This window comes from Pelodiscus sinensis, unplaced genomic scaffold (genome assembly GCF_049634645.1).
Source record: "Pelodiscus sinensis isolate JC-2024 unplaced genomic scaffold, ASM4963464v1 ctg103, whole genome shotgun sequence".
Lineage (NCBI taxonomy): Eukaryota > Metazoa > Chordata > Testudines > Trionychidae > Pelodiscus > Pelodiscus sinensis.
Window position 1 is genome coordinate 181,396 of NW_027465871.1, and position 20,044 is coordinate 201,439.

The 20,044-nt window shown below is 56.8% G+C and overlaps 1 long non-coding RNA gene across 1 annotated transcript in view; it reads left to right on the forward strand.

The window, feature by feature from the left end:
- Window positions 1–3,684: 3,684 nt before the first annotated feature.
- LOC142824166 (uncharacterized) overlaps window positions 3,685–20,044 on the forward strand; it is a 64,565-nt gene continuing 48,205 nt past the window's right edge. Inside the window, exons 1-3 of the long non-coding RNA XR_012899110.1 lie at window positions 3,685–4,580; window positions 4,873–5,718; window positions 6,003–6,233. This is a non-coding gene — a long non-coding RNA (uncharacterized LOC142824166). The remainder of the gene's footprint in view (window positions 4,581–4,872; window positions 5,719–6,002; window positions 6,234–20,044) is intronic.

Genomic DNA, 20,044 nt, shown 5'->3' on the forward strand with positions numbered 1-20,044 from the left:
CTTGTTGCTCTCTCGTATTGGCCAATACGTTCTGTCTGTCTGTTTCTGTCTGTGTCTCTGTCCTTGTTCTGCTTCTGCCGTGTCCTTCTACGGGACACTTGCAGGCATTCCAGGTGAGCATCTCCACGGGTTAAGGGCTCCGGAGCCAAAGGGAATCATGCAGGTACGCAAGGTAGAGCAAGGGAAAGTGGTGGTGCATCAGGGGTGACTGACTCAGTGTTCTTGTAGCGGTCCCGATAGAGAGGGGAGGGAGGGGCAAGGTCTAAAGGATAGAAGTCCCGCAGCCAGAGACCTTAGTGAGTGAGAGCTCACGCTGGGGTTTTTCTTCCGCGCTTGCAGACGAATCGGTGCGGGGCCGTGTCCGGAGAAGAAACCGTCCGAGATGGACTGGAGCTGCCTGGACGTGATTTTTGGAACACAGGAGGGGTTCTTAGCGTTCGGCCTTCCTATGGCTCTGCGTGAGTAGGAGACGGGTGCTCTGAAATCTTCATGCGTCCTGGCAGTAGGTTTCTTCTGAGGCAGAGAGCTTCCTGCTGGGGCACGGAGCCTGGTGGCTTGGGGACTGGGGAACGGGCAGTAGTCGGTTCAACAGAGCGTGGATAGAGATTCAAGGCCTCCTTTCTCTCCGTGTTTCTACAGTTGCAGCGGGAGGGGGTGGCTGCGGTGGGTTATAGGGGAGGAAAAGCGATGCCGCGGACTGAAGGGCTAAGTTTGTTTTTTCCCTCTTTGCTGGGTTCGGTAGCAAGCGATAAGAAGTCAGTCGTCCCGGTGTCCTCCCGTCTGGGGATGGAACGAAAAGGAGAACAGCGAGCTCAGGAGCTTGGTCGAAGCGAGGCGAGAACCGTCCGGCTGGTAGCGGAGCAGCCATCGCTGACCGGGAGATAAGTGTCGGGTCTGGAAATCTCTCGGCTTACGGCCCGCTCGGGTCTAGGAAGGGAAGTCACGTTTTCTGAGACAGCGAGTCCGAGCGGAGGTTTCCGAGGTGCTGCCTTGGTTGTGGGAGAAAGAGCTCTCCCGTTTGTCAGTGGTGCTGGTTTCTCTGGACCACGGTGTCCTTCTCAGCAGACGCTCGGCTCGAGGAGGGAGACGCAAGGTGGTAAGGTTTCTGGCTGCCTCTCGTGTGTTTCTCTCTTGTTGCTCTCTCGTATTGGCCAATACGTTCTGTCTGTCTGTTTCTGTCTGCGTCTCTGTCCTTGTTCTGCTTCTGCCGTGTCCTTCTACGGGACACTTGCAGGCATTCCAGGTGAGCATCTCCACGGGTTAAGGGCTCCGGAGCCAACGGGAATCATGCAGGTACGCAAGGTAGAGCAAGGGAAAGTGGTGGTGCATCAGGGGTGACTGACTCAGTGTTCTTGTAGCGGTCCCGATAGAGAGGGGAGGGAGGGGCAAGGTCTAAAGCATAGAAGTCCCGCAGCCAGAGACCTTAGTGAGTGAGAGCTCACGCTGGGGTTTTTCTTCCGCGCTTGCAGACGAATCGGCGCGGGGCCGTGTCCAGAGAAGAGACCGTCCGAGATGGACTGGAGCTGCCTGGACGTGATTTTTGGGACACAGCAGGGGTTCTTAGCGTTCGGCCTTCCCATGGCTCTGCGTGAGTAGGAGATGGGTGCTTTGAAATCTTCAAGCGTCCTGGCAGTAGGTTTCTTCTGAGGCAGAGAGCTTCCTGCTGGGGCACGGAGCCTGGTGGCTTGGGGACTGGGGAAGGGGCAGTAGTCGGTTCAACAGAGCGTGGATAGAGATTCAAGGCCTCCTTTCTCTCCGTGTTTCTACAGTTGCAGCGGGAGGGGGTGGCTGCGGTGGGTTATAGGGGAGGAAAAGCGATGCCGCGGACTGAAGGGCTAAGTTTGTTTTTTCCCTCTTTGCTGGGTTCGGTAGCAAGCGATAAGAAGTCAGTCGTCCCGGTGTCCTCCCGTCTGGGGATGGAACGAAAAGGAGAACAGCGAGCTCGGGAGCTTGGTCGAAGCGAGGCGAGAACCGTCCGGCTGGGAGCGGAGCAGCCATCGCTGTCGCGGAGATAAGTGTCGGGTCTGGAAATCTCTCGGCTTACGGCCTGCTCGGTTCTAGGAAGGGAAGTCGCGTTTTCTGAGACAGCGAGTCCGAGCGGAGGTTTCCGAGGTGCTGCCTTGGTTGTGGGAGAAAGAGGTCTCCCGTTTGTCAGTGGTGCTGGTTTCTCTGGACCACGGTGTCCTTCTCAGCAGACGCTCGGCTCGAGGAGGGAGACGCAAGGTGGTAAGGTTTCTGGCTGCCTCTCGTGTGTTTCTCTCTTGTTGCTCTCTCGTATTGGCCAATACGTTCTGTCTGTCTGTTTTTGTCTGTGTCTCTGTCCTTGTTCTTCTTCTTCGGTGTCCTTCTACGGGACACTTGCAGGCATTACAGATAAGTGTCGGGTCTGGAAATCTCTCGGCTTACGGCCCGCTCGGTTCTAGGAAGGGAAGTCACGTTTTCTGAGACAGCGAGTCCGAGCGGAGGTTTCCGAGGTGCTGCCTTGGTTGTGGGAGAAAGAGGTCTCCCGTTTGTCAGTGGTGCTGGTTTCTCTGGACCACGGTGTCCTTCTCAGCAGACGCTTGGCTCGAGGAGGGAGACGCAAGGTGGTAAGGTTTCTGGCTGCCTCTCGTGTGTTTCTCTCTTGTTGCTCTCTCGTATTAGCCAATACGTTCTGTCTGTCTGTTTCTGTCTGTGTCTCTGTCCTTGTTCTGCTTCTGCCGTGTCCTTCTACGGGACACTTGCAGGCATTCCAGGTGAGCATCTCCACGGGTTAAGGGCTCCGGAGCCAAAGGGAATCATGCAGGTACGCAAGGTAGAGCAAGGGAAAGTGGTGGTGCATCAGGGGTGACTGACTCAGTGTTCTTGTAGCGGTCCCGATAGAGAGGGGAGGGAGGGGCAAGGTCTAAAGGATAGAAGTCCCGCAGCCAGAGACCTTAGTGAGTGAGAGCTCACGCTGGGGTTTTTCTTCCGCGCTTGCAGACGAATCGGCGCGGGGCCGTGTCCGGAGAAGAAACCGTCCGAGATGGACTGGAGCTGCCTGGACGTGATTTTTGGAACACAGGAGGGGTTCTTAGCGTTCGGCCTTCCTATGGCTCTGCGTGAGTAGGAGATGGGTGCTTTGAAATCTTCAAGCGTCCTGGCAGTAGGCTTCTTCTGAGGCAGAGAGCTTCCTGCTGGGGCACGGAGCCTGGTGGCTTGGGGACTGGGGAAGGGGCAGTAGTCGGTTCAACAGAGCGTGGATAGAGATTCAAGGCCTCCTTTCTCTCCGTGTTTCTACAGTTGCAGCGGGAGGGGGTGGCTGCGGTGGGTTATAGGGGAGGAAAAGCGATGCCGCGTCCTTGCGGACTGAAGGGCTAAGTTTGTTTTTTCCCTCTTTGCTGGGTTCGGTAGCAAGCGATAAGAAGTCAGTCGTCCCGGTGTCCTCCCGTCTGGGGATGGAACGAAAAGGAGAACAGCGAGCTCGGGAGCTTGGTCGAAGTGAGGCGAGAACCGTCCGGCCGGGAGCGGAGCAGCCATCGCTGTCATGGAGATAAGTGTCGGGTCTGGAAATCTCTCGGTTTACGGCCTGCTCGGTTCTAGGAAGGGAAGTCACGTTTTCCGAGACAGCGAGTCCGAGCGGAGGTTTCCGAGGTGCTGCCTTAGTTGTGGGAGAAAGAGCTCTCCCGTTTGTCAGTGGTGCTGGTTTCTCTGGACCACGGTGTCCTTCTCAGCAGACGCTCGGCTCGAAGAGGGAGACGCAAGGTGGTAAGGTTTCTGGCTGCCTCTCGTGTGTTTCTCTCTTGTTGCTCTCTCGTATTGGCCAATACGTTCTGTCTGTCTGTTTCTGTCTGTGTCTCTGTCCTTGTTCTTCTTCTTCGGTGTCCTTCTTCGGGACACTTGCAGGCATTACAGATAAGTGTCGGGTCTGGAAATCTCTCGGCTTACGGCCCGCTCGGTTCTAGGAAGGGAAGTCACGTTTTCTGAGACAGCGAGTCCGAGCGGAGGTTTCCGAGGTGCTGCCTTGGTTGTGGGAGAAAGAGGTCCCCCGTTTGTCAGTGGTGCTGGTTTCTGTGGACCACGGTGTCCTTCTCAGCAGACGCTCGGCTCGAGGAGGGAGACGCAAGGTGGTAAGGTTTCTGGCTGCCTCTCGTGTGTTTCTCTCTTGTTGCTCTCTCGTATTGGCCAGTACGTTCTGTCTGTCTGTTTCTGTCTGTGTCTCTGTCCTTGCTCTGCTTCTTCCGTGTCCTTCTACGGGACACTTGCAGGCATTCCAGGTGAGCATCTCCACGGGTTAAGGGCTCCGGAGCCAACGGGAATCATGCAGGTACGCAAGGTAGAGCAAGGGAAAGTGGTGGTGCATCAGGGGTGACTGACTCAGTGTTCTTGTAGCGGTCCCGATAGAGAGGGGAGGGAGGGGCAAGGTCTAAAGGATAGAAGTCCCGCAGCCAGAGACCTTAGTGAGTGAGAGCTCACGCTGAGGTTTTTCTTCCGCGCTTGCAGACGTATCGGCGCGGGGCCGTGTCCGGAGAAGAGACCATCCGAGATGGACTGGAGCTGCCTGGACGTGATTTTTGGGACACAGGAGGGGTTCTCAGCGTTCGGCCTTCCCATGGCTCTGCGTGAGTATGAGATGGGTGCTTTGAAATCTTCAAGCGTCCTGGCAGTAGGTTTCTTCTGAGGCAGAGAGCTTCCTGCTGGGGCACGGAGCCTGGTGGCTTGGGGACTGGGGAAGGGGCAGTAGTCGGTTCAACAGAGCGTGGATAGAGATTCAAGGCCTCCTTTCTCTCCGTGTTTCTACAGTTGCAGCGGGAGGGGGTGGCTGCGGTGGGTTATAGGGGAAGAAAAGCGATGCCGCGTCCTTGCGGACTGAAGGGCTAAGTTTGTTTTTTCCCTCTTTGCTGGGTTCGGTAGCAAGCGATAAGAAGTCAGTCGTCCCGGTGTCCTCCCGTCTGGGGATGGAACGAAAAGGAGAACAGCGAGCTCGGGAGCTTGGTCGAAGCGAGGCGAGAACCGTCCGGCTGGGAGCGGAGCAGCCATCGCTGTCACGGAGATAAGTGTCGGGTCTGGAAATCTCTCGGCTTACGGCCCGCTCGGTTCTAGGAAGGGAAGTCACGTTTTCTGAGACAGCGAGTCCGAGCGGAGGTTTCCGAGGTGCTGCCTTGGTTGTGGGAGAAAAAGGTCTCCCGTTTGCCAGTGGTGCTGGTTTCTCTGGACCACGGTGTCCTTCTCAGCAGACGCTCGGCTCGAGGAGGGAGACGCAAGGTGGTAAGGTTTCTGGCTGCCTCTCGTGTGTTTCTCTCTTGTTGCTCTCTCGTATTGGCCAATACGTTCTGTCTGTCTGTTTCTGTCTGTGTCTCTGTCCTTGTTCTGCTTCTGCCGTGTCCTTCTACGGGACACTTGCAGGCATTCCAGGTGAGCATCTCCACGGGTTAAGGGCTCCGGAGCCAAAGGGAATCATGCAGGTACGCAAGGTAGAGCAAGGGAAAGTGGTGGTGCATCAGGGGTGACTGACTCAGTGTTCTTGTAGCGGTCCCGATAGAGAGGGGAGGGAGGGGCAAGGTCTAAAGGATAGAAGTCCCGCAGCCAGAGACCTTAGTGAGTGAGAGCTCACGCTGGGGTTTTTCTTCCGCGCTTGCAGACGAATCGGTGCGGGGCCGTGTCCGGAGAAGAAACCGTCCGAGATGGACTGGAGCTGCCTGGACGTGATTTTTGGAACACAGGAGGGGTTCTTAGCGTTCGGCCTTCCTATGGCTCTGCGTGAGTAGGAGACGGGTGCTCTGAAATCTTCATGCGTCCTGGCAGTAGGTTTCTTCTGAGGCAGAGAGCTTCCTGCTGGGGCACGGAGCCTGGTGGCTTGGGGACTGGGGAACGGGCAGTAGTCGGTTCAACAGAGCGTGGATAGAGATTCAAGGCCTCCTTTCTCTCCGTGTTTCTACAGTTGCAGCGGGAGGGGGTGGCTGCGGTGGGTTATAGGGGAGGAAAAGCGATGCCGCGGACTGAAGGGCTAAGTTTGTTTTTTCCCTCTTTGCTGGGTTCGGTAGCAAGCGATAAGAAGTCAGTCGTCCCGGTGTCCTCCCGTCTGGGGATGGAACGAAAAGGAGAACAGCGAGCTCAGGAGCTTGGTCGAAGCGAGGCGAGAACCGTCCGGCTGGTAGCGGAGCAGCCATCGCTGACCGGGAGATAAGTGTCGGGTCTGGAAATCTCTCGGCTTACGGCCCGCTCGGGTCTAGGAAGGGAAGTCACGTTTTCTGAGACAGCGAGTCCGAGCGGAGGTTTCCGAGGTGCTGCCTTGGTTGTGGGAGAAAGAGCTCTCCCGTTTGTCAGTGGTGCTGGTTTCTCTGGACCACGGTGTCCTTCTCAGCAGACGCTCGGCTCGAGGAGGGAGACGCAAGGTGGTAAGGTTTCTGGCTGCCTCTCGTGTGTTTCTCTCTTGTTGCTCTCTCGTATTGGCCAATACGTTCTGTCTGTCTGTTTCTGTCTGCGTCTCTGTCCTTGTTCTGCTTCTGCCGTGTCCTTCTACGGGACACTTGCAGGCATTCCAGGTGAGCATCTCCACGGGTTAAGGGCTCCGGAGCCAACGGGAATCATGCAGGTACGCAAGGTAGAGCAAGGGAAAGTGGTGGTGCATCAGGGGTGACTGACTCAGTGTTCTTGTAGCGGTCCCGATAGAGAGGGGAGGGAGGGGCAAGGTCTAAAGCATAGAAGTCCCGCAGCCAGAGACCTTAGTGAGTGAGAGCTCACGCTGGGGTTTTTCTTCCGCGCTTGCAGACGAATCGGCGCGGGGCCGTGTCCAGAGAAGAGACCGTCCGAGATGGACTGGAGCTGCCTGGACGTGATTTTTGGGACACAGCAGGGGTTCTTAGCGTTCGGCCTTCCCATGGCTCTGCGTGAGTAGGAGATGGGTGCTTTGAAATCTTCAAGCGTCCTGGCAGTAGGTTTCTTCTGAGGCAGAGAGCTTCCTGCTGGGGCACGGAGCCTGGTGGCTTGGGGACTGGGGAAGGGGCAGTAGTCGGTTCAACAGAGCGTGGATAGAGATTCAAGGCCTCCTTTCTCTCCGTGTTTCTACAGTTGCAGCGGGAGGGGGTGGCTGCGGTGGGTTATAGGGGAGGAAAAGCGATGCCGCGGACTGAAGGGCTAAGTTTGTTTTTTCCCTCTTTGCTGGGTTCGGTAGCAAGCGATAAGAAGTCAGTCGTCCCGGTGTCCTCCCGTCTGGGGATGGAACGAAAAGGAGAACAGCGAGCTCGGGAGCTTGGTCGAAGCGAGGCGAGAACCGTCCGGCTGGGAGCGGAGCAGCCATCGCTGTCGCGGAGATAAGTGTCGGGTCTGGAAATCTCTCGGCTTACGGCCTGCTCGGTTCTAGGAAGGGAAGTCGCGTTTTCTGAGACAGCGAGTCCGAGCGGAGGTTTCCGAGGTGCTGCCTTGGTTGTGGGAGAAAGAGGTCTCCCGTTTGTCAGTGGTGCTGGTTTCTCTGGACCACGGTGTCCTTCTCAGCAGACGCTCGGCTCGAGGAGGGAGACGCAAGGTGGTAAGGTTTCTGGCTGCCTCTCGTGTGTTTCTCTCTTGTTGCTCTCTCGTATTGGCCAATACGTTCTGTCTGTCTGTTTTTGTCTGTGTCTCTGTCCTTGTTCTTCTTCTTCGGTGTCCTTCTACGGGACACTTGCAGGCATTACAGATAAGTGTCGGGTCTGGAAATCTCTCGGCTTACGGCCCGCTCGGTTCTAGGAAGGGAAGTCACGTTTTCTGAGACAGCGAGTCCGAGCGGAGGTTTCCGAGGTGCTGCCTTGGTTGTGGGAGAAAGAGGTCTCCCGTTTGTCAGTGGTGCTGGTTTCTCTGGACCACGGTGTCCTTCTCAGCAGACGCTTGGCTCGAGGAGGGAGACGCAAGGTGGTAAGGTTTCTGGCTGCCTCTCGTGTGTTTCTCTCTTGTTGCTCTCTCGTATTAGCCAATACGTTCTGTCTGTCTGTTTCTGTCTGTGTCTCTGTCCTTGTTCTGCTTCTGCCGTGTCCTTCTACGGGACACTTGCAGGCATTCCAGGTGAGCATCTCCACGGGTTAAGGGCTCCGGAGCCAAAGGGAATCATGCAGGTACGCAAGGTAGAGCAAGGGAAAGTGGTGGTGCATCAGGGGTGACTGACTCAGTGTTCTTGTAGCGGTCCCGATAGAGAGGGGAGGGAGGGGCAAGGTCTAAAGGATAGAAGTCCCGCAGCCAGAGACCTTAGTGAGTGAGAGCTCACGCTGGGGTTTTTCTTCCGCGCTTGCAGACGAATCGGCGCGGGGCCGTGTCCGGAGAAGAAACCGTCCGAGATGGACTGGAGCTGCCTGGACGTGATTTTTGGAACACAGGAGGGGTTCTTAGCGTTCGGCCTTCCTATGGCTCTGCGTGAGTAGGAGATGGGTGCTTTGAAATCTTCAAGCGTCCTGGCAGTAGGCTTCTTCTGAGGCAGAGAGCTTCCTGCTGGGGCACGGAGCCTGGTGGCTTGGGGACTGGGGAAGGGGCAGTAGTCGGTTCAACAGAGCGTGGATAGAGATTCAAGGCCTCCTTTCTCTCCGTGTTTCTACAGTTGCAGCGGGAGGGGGTGGCTGCGGTGGGTTATAGGGGAGGAAAAGCGATGCCGCGTCCTTGCGGACTGAAGGGCTAAGTTTGTTTTTTCCCTCTTTGCTGGGTTCGGTAGCAAGCGATAAGAAGTCAGTCGTCCCGGTGTCCTCCCGTCTGGGGATGGAACGAAAAGGAGAACAGCGAGCTCGGGAGCTTGGTCGAAGTGAGGCGAGAACCGTCCGGCCGGGAGCGGAGCAGCCATCGCTGTCATGGAGATAAGTGTCGGGTCTGGAAATCTCTCGGTTTACGGCCTGCTCGGTTCTAGGAAGGGAAGTCACGTTTTCCGAGACAGCGAGTCCGAGCGGAGGTTTCCGAGGTGCTGCCTTAGTTGTGGGAGAAAGAGCTCTCCCGTTTGTCAGTGGTGCTGGTTTCTCTGGACCACGGTGTCCTTCTCAGCAGACGCTCGGCTCGAAGAGGGAGACGCAAGGTGGTAAGGTTTCTGGCTGCCTCTCGTGTGTTTCTCTCTTGTTGCTCTCTCGTATTGGCCAATACGTTCTGTCTGTCTGTTTCTGTCTGTGTCTCTGTCCTTGTTCTTCTTCTTCGGTGTCCTTCTTCGGGACACTTGCAGGCATTACAGATAAGTGTCGGGTCTGGAAATCTCTCGGCTTACGGCCCGCTCGGTTCTAGGAAGGGAAGTCACGTTTTCTGAGACAGCGAGTCCGAGCGGAGGTTTCCGAGGTGCTGCCTTGGTTGTGGGAGAAAGAGGTCCCCCGTTTGTCAGTGGTGCTGGTTTCTGTGGACCACGGTGTCCTTCTCAGCAGACGCTCGGCTCGAGGAGGGAGACGCAAGGTGGTAAGGTTTCTGGCTGCCTCTCGTGTGTTTCTCTCTTGTTGCTCTCTCGTATTGGCCAGTACGTTCTGTCTGTCTGTTTCTGTCTGTGTCTCTGTCCTTGCTCTGCTTCTTCCGTGTCCTTCTACGGGACACTTGCAGGCATTCCAGGTGAGCATCTCCACGGGTTAAGGGCTCCGGAGCCAACGGGAATCATGCAGGTACGCAAGGTAGAGCAAGGGAAAGTGGTGGTGCATCAGGGGTGACTGACTCAGTGTTCTTGTAGCGGTCCCGATAGAGAGGGGAGGGAGGGGCAAGGTCTAAAGGATAGAAGTCCCGCAGCCAGAGACCTTAGTGAGTGAGAGCTCACGCTGAGGTTTTTCTTCCGCGCTTGCAGACGTATCGGCGCGGGGCCGTGTCCGGAGAAGAGACCATCCGAGATGGACTGGAGCTGCCTGGACGTGATTTTTGGGACACAGGAGGGGTTCTCAGCGTTCGGCCTTCCCATGGCTCTGCGTGAGTATGAGATGGGTGCTTTGAAATCTTCAAGCGTCCTGGCAGTAGGTTTCTTCTGAGGCAGAGAGCTTCCTGCTGGGGCACGGAGCCTGGTGGCTTGGGGACTGGGGAAGGGGCAGTAGTCGGTTCAACAGAGCGTGGATAGAGATTCAAGGCCTCCTTTCTCTCCGTGTTTCTACAGTTGCAGCGGGAGGGGGTGGCTGCGGTGGGTTATAGGGGAGGAAAAGCGATGCCGCGGACTGAAGGGCTAAGTTTGTTTTTTCCCTCTTTGCTGGGTTCGGTAGCAAGCGATAAGAAGTCAGTCGTCCCGCTGTCCTCCCGTCTGGGGATGGAACGAAAAGGAGAACAGCGAGCTCGGGAGCTTGGTCGAAGCGAGGCGAGAACCGTCCGGCTGGGAGCGGAGCAGCCATCGCTGTCGCGGAGATAAGTGTCGGGTCTGGAAATCTCTCGGCTTACGGCCTGCTCGGTTCTAGGAAGGGAAGTCGCGTTTTCTGAGACAGCGAGTCCGAGCGGAGGTTTCCGAGGTGCTGCCTTGGTTGTGGGAGAAAGAGGTCTCCCGTTTGTCAGTGGTGCTGGTTTCTCTGGACCACGGTGTCCTTCTCAGCAGACGCTCGGCTCGAGGAGGGAGACGCAAGGTAGTAAGGTTTCTGGCTGCCTCTCGTGTGTTTCTCTCTTGTTGCTCTCTCGTATTGGCCAATACGTTCTGTCTGTTTGTTTTTGTCTGTGTCTCTGTCCTTGTTCTTCTTCTTCGGTGTCCTTCTACGGGACACTTGCAGGCATTACAGATAAGTGTCGGGTCTGGAAATCTCTCGGCTTACGGCCCGCTCGGTTCTAGGAAGGGAAGTCACGTTTTCTGAGACAGCGAGTCCGAGCGGAGGTTTCCGAGGTGCTGCCTTGGTTGTGGGAGAAAGAGCTCTCCCGTTTGTCAGTGGTGCTGGTTTCTCTGGACCACGGTGTCCTTCTCAGCAGACGCTCGGCTCGAGGAGGGAGACGCAAGGTGGTAAGGTTTCTGGCTGCCTCTCGTGTGTTTCTCTCTTGTTGCTCTCTCGTATTGGCCAATACGTTCTGTCTGTCTGTTTCTGTCTGTGTCTCTGTCCTTGTTCTGCTTCTGCCGTGTCCTTCTACGGGACACTTGCAGGCATTCCAGGTGAGCATCTCCACGGGTTAAGGGCTCCGGAGCCAACGGGAATCATGCAGGTACGCAAGGTAGAGCAAGGGAAAGTGGTGGTGCATCAGGGGTGACTGACTCAGTGTTCTTGTAGCGGTCCCGATAGAGAGGGGAGGGAGGGGCAAGGTCTAAAGGATAGAAGTCCCGCAGCCAGAGACCTTAGTGAGTGAGAGCTCACGCTGGGGTTTTTCTTCCGCGCTTGCAGACGAATCGGCGCGGGGCCGTGTCTGGAGAAGACACCGTCCGAGATGGACTGGAGCTGCCTGGACGTGATTTTTGGGACACAGGAGGTGTTCTCAGCGTTCGGCCTTCCCATGGCTCTGCGTGAGTAGGAGATGGGTGCTTTGAAATCTTCAAGCGTCCTGGCAGTAGGTTTCTTCTGAGGCAGAGAGCTTCCTGCTGGGGCACGGAGCCTGGTGGCTTGGGGACTGGGGAAGGGGCAGTAGTCGGTTCAACAGAGCGTGGATAGAGATTCAAGGCCTCCTTTCTCTCCGTGTTTCTACAGTTGCAGCGGGAGGGGGTGGCTGCGGTGGGTTGTAGGGGAGGAAAAGCGATGCCGCGTCCTTGCGGACTGAAGGGCTAAGTTTGTTTTTTCCCTCTTTGCTGGGTTCGCTAGCAAGCGATAAGAAGTCAGTCGTCCCGGTGTCCTCCCGTCTGGGGATGGAACGAAAAGGAGAACAGCGAGCTCGGGAGCTTGGTCGAAGCGAGGCGAGAACCGTCCGGCTGGGAGCGGAGCAGCCATCGCTGTCACGGAGATAAGTGTCGGGTCTCGAAATCTCTCGGCTTACGGCCCGCTCGGTTCTAGGAAGGGAAGTCACGTTTTCTGAGACAGCGAGTCCGAGCGGAGGTTTCCGAGGTGCTGCCTTGGTTGTGGGAGAAAGAGGTCTCCCGTTTGTCAGTGGTGCTGGTTTCTCTGGACCACGGTGTCCTTCTCAGCAGACGCTCGGCTCGAGGAGGGAGACGCAAGGTGGTAAGGTTTCTGGCTGCCTCTCGTGTGTTTCTCTCTTGTTGCTCTCTCGTATTGGCCAATACGTTCTGTCTGTCTGTTTCTGTCTGTGTCTCTGTCCTTGCTCTGCTTCTGCCGTGTCCTTCTACGGGACACTTGCAGGCATTCCAGGTGAGCATCTCCACGGGTTAAGGGCTCCGGAGCCAACGGGAATCATGCAGGTACGCAAGGTAGAGCAAGGGAAAGTGGTGGTGCATCAGGGGTGACTGACTCAGTGTTCTTGTAGCGGTCCCGATAGAGAGGGGAGGGAGGGGCAAGGTCTAAAGGATAGAAGTCTCGCAGCCAGAGACCTTAATGAGTGAGAGCTCACGCTGGGGTTTTTCTTCCGCGCTTGCAGACGAATCGGCGCGGGGCCGTGTCCGGAGAAGAGACCGTCCGAGATGGACTGGAGCTGCCTGGACGTGAATTTTGGGACACAGCAGGGGTTCTTAGCGTTCGGCCTTCCCATGGCTCTGCGTGAGTAGGAGATGGGTGCTTTGAAATCTTCAAGCGTCCTGGCAGTAGGTTTCTTCTGAGGCAGAGAGCTTCCTGCTGGGGCACGGAGCCTGGTGGCTTGGGGACTGGGGAAGGGGCAGTAGTCGGTTCAACAGAGCGTGGATAGAGATTCAAGGCCTCCTTTCTCTCCGTGTTTCTACAGTTGCAGCGGGAGGGGGTGGCTGCGGTGGGTTATAGGGGAGGAAAAGCGATGCCGCGTCCTTGCGGACTGAAGGGCTAAGTTTGTTTTTTCCCTCTTTGCTGGGTTCGCTAGCAAGCGATAAGAAGTCAGTCGTCCCGGTGTCCTCCCGTCTGGGGATGGAACGAAACGGAGAACAGCGAGCTCGGGAGCTTGGTCGAAGCGAGGCGAGAACCGTCCGGCTGGGAGCGGAGCAGCCATCGCTGTCACGGAGATAAGTGTCGGGTCTGGAAATCTCTCGGCTTACGGCCCGCTCGGTTCTAGGAAGGGAAGTCACGTTTTCCGAGACAGCGAGTCCGAGCGGAGGTTTCCGAGGTGCTGCCTTGGTTGTGGGAGAAAGAGGTCTCCCGTTTGTCAGTGGTGCTGGTTTCTCTGGACCACGGTGTCCTTCTCAGCAGACGCTCGGCTCGAGGAGGGAGACGCAAGGTGGTAAGGTTTCTGGCTGCCTCTCGTGTGTTTCTCTCTTGTTGCTCTCTCGTATTGGCCAATACGTTCTGTCTGTCTGTTTCTGTCTGTGTCTCTGTCCTTTCTCTGCTTCTTCCGTGTCCTTCTACGGGACACTTGCAGGCATTCCAGGTGAGCATCTCCACGGGTTAAGGGCTCCGGAGCCAACGGGAATCATGCAGGTACGCAAAGTAGAGCAAGGGAAAGTGGTGGTGCATCAGGGGTGACTGACTCAGTGTTCTTGTAGCGGTCCCGATAGAGAGGGGAGGGAGGGGCAAGGTCTAAAGGATAGAAGTCCCGCAGCCAGAGACCTTAGTGAGTGAGAGCTCACGCTGGGGTTTTTCTTCCGCGCTTGCAGACGAATCGGCGCGGGGCCGTGTCTGGAGAAGAGACCGTCCGAGATGGACTGGAGCTGCCTGGACGTGATTTTTGGGACACAGGAGGGGTTCTTAGCATTCGGCCTTCCCATGGCTCTGCGTGAGTACGAGATGGGTGCTTTGAAATCTTCAAGCGTCCTGGCAGTAGGTTTCTTCTGAGGCAGAGAACTTCCTGCTGGGGCACGGAGCCTGGTGGCTTGGGGACTGGGGAAGGGGCAGTAGTCGGTTCAACAGAGCGTGGATAGAGATTCAAGGCCTCCTTTCTCTCCGTGTTTCTACAGTTGCAGCGGGAGGGGGTGGCTGCGGTGGGTTATAGGGGAGGAAAAGCGATGCCGCGGACTGAAGGGCTACGTTTGTTTTTTCCCTCTTTGCTGGGTTCGGTAGCAAGCGATAAGAAGTCAGTCGTCCCGGTGTCCTCCTGTCTGGGGATGGAACGAAAAGGAGAACAGCGAGCTCGGGAGCTTGGTCGAAGCGAGGCGAGAACCGTCCGGCTGGGAGCGGAGCAGCCATCGCTGTCACGGAGATAAGTGTCGGGTCTGGAAATCTCTCGGCTTACGGCCCGCTCGGTTCTAGGAAGGGAAGTCACGTTTTCTGAGACAGCGAGTCCGAGCGGAGGTTTCCGAGGTGCTGCCTTGGTTGTGGGAGAAAGAGGTCTCCCGTTTGTCAGTGGTGCTGGTTTCTCTGGACCACGGTGTCCTTCTCAGCAGACGCTCGGCTCGAGGAGGGAGACGCAAGGTGGTAAGGTTTCTGGCTGCCTCTCGTGTGTTTCTCTCTTGTTGCTCTCTCGTATTGGCCAATACGTTCTGTCTGTCTGTTTCTGTCTGTGTCTCTGTCCTTGCTCTGCTTCTGCCGTGTCCTTCTACGGGACACTTGCAGGCATTCCAGGTGAGCATCTCCACGGGTTAAGGGCTCCGGAGCCAACGGGAATCATGCAGGTACGCAAGGTAGAGCAAGGGAAAGTGGTGGTGCATCAGGGGTGACTGACTCAGTGTTCTTGTAGCGGTCCCGATAGAGAGGGGAGGGAGGGGCAAGGTCTAAAGGATAGAAGTCTCGCAGCCAGAGACCTTAATGAGTGAGAGCTCACGCTGGGGTTTTTCTTCCGCGCTTGCAGACGAATCGGCGCGGGGCCGTGTCTGGAGAAGAGACCGTCCGAGATGGACTGGAGCTACCTGGACGTGATTTTTGGGACACAGGAGGGGTTCTTAGCGTTCGGCCTTCCCATGGCTCTGCGTGAGTAAGAGGTGCGTCGTTTGAAATCTTCAAGCATCCTGGCAGTAGGCTTCTTCTGAGGCAGAGAGCTTCCTGCTGGGGCACGGAGCCTGGTGGCTTGGGGACTGGGGAAGGGGCAGTAGTCGGTTCAACAGAGCGTGGATAGAGATTCAAGGCCTCCTTTCTCTCCGTGTTTCTACAGTTGCAGCGGGAGGGGGTGGCTGTGGTGGGTTATAGGGGAGGAAAAGCGATGCCGCGTCCTTGCGGACTGAAGGGCTAAGTTTGTTTTTTCCCTCTTTGCTGGGTTCGGTAGCAAGCGATAAGAAGTCAGTCGTCCCGGTGTCCTCCCGTCTGGGGATGGAACGAAACGGAGAACAGCGAGCTCGGGAGCTTGGTCGAAGCGAGGCGAGAACCGTCCGGCTGGGAGCGGAGCAGCCATCGCTGTCACGGAGATAAGTGTTGGGTCTGGAAATCTCTCGGCTTACGGCCCGCTCGGTTCTAGGAAGGGAAGTCACGTTTTCTGAGACAGCGAGTCCGAGCGGAGGTTTCCGAGGTGCTGCCTTGGTTGTGGGAGAAAGAGGTCTCCCGTTTGTCAGTGGTGCTGGTTTCTCTGGACCACGGTGTCCTTCTCAGCAGACGCTCGGCTCGAGGAGGGAGACGCAAGGTGGTAAGGTTTCTGGCTGCCTCTCGTGTGTTTCTCTCTTGTTGCTCTCTCGTATTGGCCAATACGTTCTGTCTGTCTGTTTCTGTCTGTGTCTCTGTCCTTGCTCTGCTTCTTCCGTGTCCTTCTACGGGACACTTGCAGGCATTCCAGGTGAGCATCTCCACGGGTTAAGGGCTCCGGAGCCAACGGGAATCATGCAGGTACGCAAGGTAGAGCAAGGGAAAGTGGTGGTGCATCAGGGGTGACTGACTCAGTGTTCTTGTAGCGGTCCCGATAGAGAGGGGAGGGAGGGGCAAGGTCTAAAGGATAGAAGTCCCGCAGCCAGAGACCTTAGTGAGTGAGAGCTCACGCTGGGGTTTTTCTTCCGCGCTTGCAGACGAATCGGCGCGGGGCCGTGTCCGCAGAAGAAACCGTCCGAGATGGACTGGAGCTACCTGGACGTGATTTTTGGGACACAGGAGGGGTTCTTAGCGTTCGGCCTTCCCATGGCTCTGCGTGAGTAAGAGGTGCGTCGTTTGAAATCTTCAAGCATCCTGGCAGTAGGCTTCTTCTGAGGCAGAGAGCTTCCTGCTGGGGCACGGAGCCTGGTGGCTTGGGGACTGGGGAAGGGGCAGTAGTCGGTTCAACAGAGCGTGGATAGAGATTCAAGGCCTCCTTTCTCTCCGTGTTTCTACAGTTGCAGCGGGAGGGGGTGGCTGTGGTGGGTTATAGGGGAGGAAAAGCGATGCCGCGTCCTTGCGGACTGAAGGGCTAAGTTTGTTTTTTCCCTCTTTGCTGGGTTCGGTAGCAAGCGATAAGAAGTCAGTCGTCCCGGTGTCCTCCCATCTGGGGATGGAACGAAACGGAGAACAGCGAGCTCGGGAGCTTGGTCGAAGCGAGGCGAGAACCGTCCGGCTGGGAGCGGAGCAGCCATCGCTGTCACAGAGATAAGTGTCGGGTCTGGAAATCTCTCGGCTTACGGCCCGCTCGGTTCTAGGAAGGGAAGTCACGTTTTCTGAGACAGCGAGTCCGAGCGGAGGTTTCCGAGGTGCTGCCTTGGTTGTGGGAGAAAGAGGTCTCCCGTTTGTCAGTGGTGCTGGTTTCTCTGGACCACGGTGTCCTTCTCAGCAGACGCTCGGCTCGAGGAGGGAGACGCAAGGTGGTAAGGTTTCTGGCTGCCTCTCGTGTGTTTCTCTCTTGTTGCTCTCTCGTATTGGCCAATACGTTCTGTCTGTCTGTTTCTGTCTGTGTCTCTGTCCTTGCTCTGCTTCTTCCGTGTCCTTCTACGGGACACTTGCAGGCATTCCAGGTGAGCATCTCCACGGGTTAAGGGCTCCGGAGCCAACGGGAATCATGCAGGTACGCAAGGTAGAGCAAGGGAAAGTGGTGGTGCATCAGGGGTGACTGACTCAGTGTTCTTGTAGCGGTCCCGATAGAGAGGGGAGGGAGGGGCAAGGTCTAAAGGATAGAAGTCCCGCAGCCAGAGACCTTAGTGAGTGAGAGCTCACGCTGGGGTTTTTCTTCCGCGCTTGCAGACGAATCGGCGCGGGGCCGTGTCCGCAGAAGAAACCGTCCGAGATGGACTGGAGCTACCTGGACGTGATTTTTGGGACACAGGAGGGGTTCTTAGCGTTCGGCCTTCCCATGGCTCTGCGTGAGTAAGAGGTGCGTCGTTTGAAATCTTCAAGCATCCTGGCAGTAGGCTTCTTCTGAGGCAGAGAGCTTCCTGCTGGGGCACGGAGCCTGGTGGCTTGGGGACTGGGGAAGGGGCAGTAGTCGGTTCAACAGAGCGTGGATAGAGATTCAAGGCCTCCTTTCTCTCCGTGTTTCTACAGTTGCAGCGGGAGGGGGTGGCTGTGGTGGGTTATAGGGGAGGAAAAGCGATGCCGCGTCCTTGCGGACTGAAGGGCTAAGTTTGTTTTTTCCCTCTTTGCTGGGTTCGGTAGCAAGCGATAAGAAGTCAGTCGTCCCGGTGTCCTCCCATCTGGGGATGGAACGAAACGGAGAACAGCGAGCTCGGGAGCTTGGTCGAAGCGAGGCGAGAACCGTCCGGCTGGGAGCGGAGCAGCCATCGCTGTCACGGAGATAAGTGTCGGGTCTGGAAATCTCTCGGCTTACGGCCCGCTCGGTTCTAGGAAGGGAAGTCACGTTTTCCGAGACAGCGAGTCCGAGCGGAGGTTTCCGAGGTGCTGCCTTGGTTGTGGGAGAAAGAGGTCTCCCGTTTGTCAGTGGTGCTGGTTTCTCTGGACCACGGTGTCCTTCTCAGCAGACGCTCGGCTCGAGGAGGGAGACGCAAGGTGGTAAGGTTTCTGGCTGCCTCTCGTGTGTTTCTCTCTTGTTGCTCTCTCGTATTGGCCAATACGTTCTGTCTGTCTGTTTCTGTCTGTGTCTCTGTCCTTTCTCTGCTTCTTCCGTGTCCTTCTACGGGACACTTGCAGGCATTCCAGGTGAGCATCTCCACGGGTTAAGGGCTCCGGAGCCAACGGGAATCATGCAGGTACGCAAAGTAGAGCAAGGGAAAGTGGTGGTGCATCAGGGGTGACTGACTCAGTGTTCTTGTAGCGGTCCCGATAGAGAGGGGAGGGAGGGGCAAGGTCTAAAGGATAGAAGTCCCGCAGCCAGAGACCTTAGTGAGTGAGAGCTCACGCTGGGGTTTTTCTTCCGCGCTTGCAGACGAATCGGCGCGGGGCCGTGTCTGGAGAAGAGACCGTCCGAGATGGACTGGAGCTGCCTGGACGTGATTTTTGGGACACAGGAGGGGTTCTTAGCATTCGGCCTTCCCATGGCTCTGCGTGAGTACGAGATGGGTGCTTTGAAATCTTCAAGCGTCCTGGCAGTAGGTTTCTTCTGAGGCAGAGAACTTCCTGCTGGGGCACGGAGCCTGGTGGCTTGGGGACTGGGGAAGGGGCAGTAGTCGGTTCAACAGAGCGTGGATAGAGATTCAAGGCCTCCTTTCTCTCCGTGTTTCTACAGTTGCAGCGGGAGGGGGTGGCTGCGGTGAGTTATAGGGGAGGAAAAGCGATGCCGCGGACTGAAGGGCTACGTTTGTTTTTTCCCTCTTTGCTGGGTTCGGTAGCAAGCGATAAGAAGTCAGTCGTCCCGGTGTCCTCCTGTCTGGGGATGGAACGAAACGGAGAACAGCGAGCTCGGGAGCTTGGTCGAAGCGAGGCGAGAACCGTCCGGCTGGGAGCGGAGCAGCCATCGCTGTCACGGAGATAAGTGTCGGGTCTGGAAATCTCTCGGCTTACGGCCCGCTCGGTTCTAGGAAGGGAAGTCACGTTTTCTGAGACAGCGAGTCCGAGCGGAGGTTTCCGAGGTGCTGCCTTGGTTGTGGGAGAAAGAGGTCTCCCGTTTGTCAGTGGTGCTGGTTTCTCTGGACCACAGTGTCCTTCTCAGCAGACGCTCGGCTCGAGGAGGGAGACGCAAGGTGGTAAGGTTTCTGGCTGCCTCTCGTGTGTTTCTCTCTTGTTGCTCTCTCGTATTGGCCAATACGTTCTGTCTGTCTGTTTCTGTCTGTGTCTCTGTCCTTGCTCTGCTTCTTCCGTGTCCTTCTACGGGACACTTGCAGGCATTCCAGGTGAGCATCTCCACGGGTTAAGGGCTCCGGAGCCAACGGGAATCATGCAGGTACGCAAGGTAGAGCAAGGGAAAGTGGTGGTGCATCAGGGGTGACTGACTCAGTGTTCTTGTAGCGGTCCCGATAGAGAGGGGAGGGAGGGGCAAGGTCTAAAGGATAGAAGTCCCGCAGCCAGAGACCTTAGTGAGTGAGAGCTCACGCTGGGGTTTTTCTTCCGCGCTTGCAGACGAATCGGCGCGGGGCCGTGTCCGCAGAAGAAACCGTCCGAGATGGACTGGAGCTACCTGGACGTGATTTTTGGGACACAGGAGGGGTTCTTAGCGTTCGGCCTTCCCATGGCTCTGCGTGAGTAAGAGGTGCGTCGTTTGAAATCTTCAAGCATCCTGGCAGTAGGCTTCTTCTGAGGCAGAGAGCTTCCTGCTGGGGCACGGAGCCTGGTGGCTTGGGGACTGGGGAAGGGGCAGTAGTCGGTTCAACAGAGCGTGGATAGAGATTCAAGGCCTCCTTTCTCTCCGTGTTTCTACAGTTGCAGCGGGAGGGGGTGGCTGTGGTGGGTTATAGGGGAGGAAAAGCGATGCCGCGTCCTTGCGGACTGAAGGGCTAAGTTTGTTTTTTCCCTCTTTGCTGGGTTCGGTAGCAAGCGATAAGAAGTCAGTCGTCCCGGTGTCCTCCCATCTGGGGATGGAACGAAACGGAGAACAGCGAGCTCGGGAGCTTGGTCGAAGCGAGGCGAGAACCGTCCGGCTGGGAGCGGAGCAGCCATCGCTGTCACAGAGATAAGTGTCGGGTCTGGAAATCTCTCGGCTTACGGCCCGCTCGGTTCTAGGAAGGGAAGTCACGTTTTCTGAGACAGCGAGTCCGAGCGGAGGTTTCCGAGGTGCTGCCTTGGTTGTGGGAGAAAGAGGTCTCCCGTTTGTCAGTGGTGCTGGTTTCTCTGGACCACGGTGTCCTTCTCAGCAGACGCTCGGCTCGAGGAGGGAGACGCAAGGTGGTAAGGTTTCTGGCTGCCTCTCGTGTGTTTCTCTCTTGTTGCTCTCTCGTATTGGCCAATACGTTCTGTCTGTCTGTTTCTGTCTGTGTCTCTGTCCTTGCTCTGCTTCTTCCGTG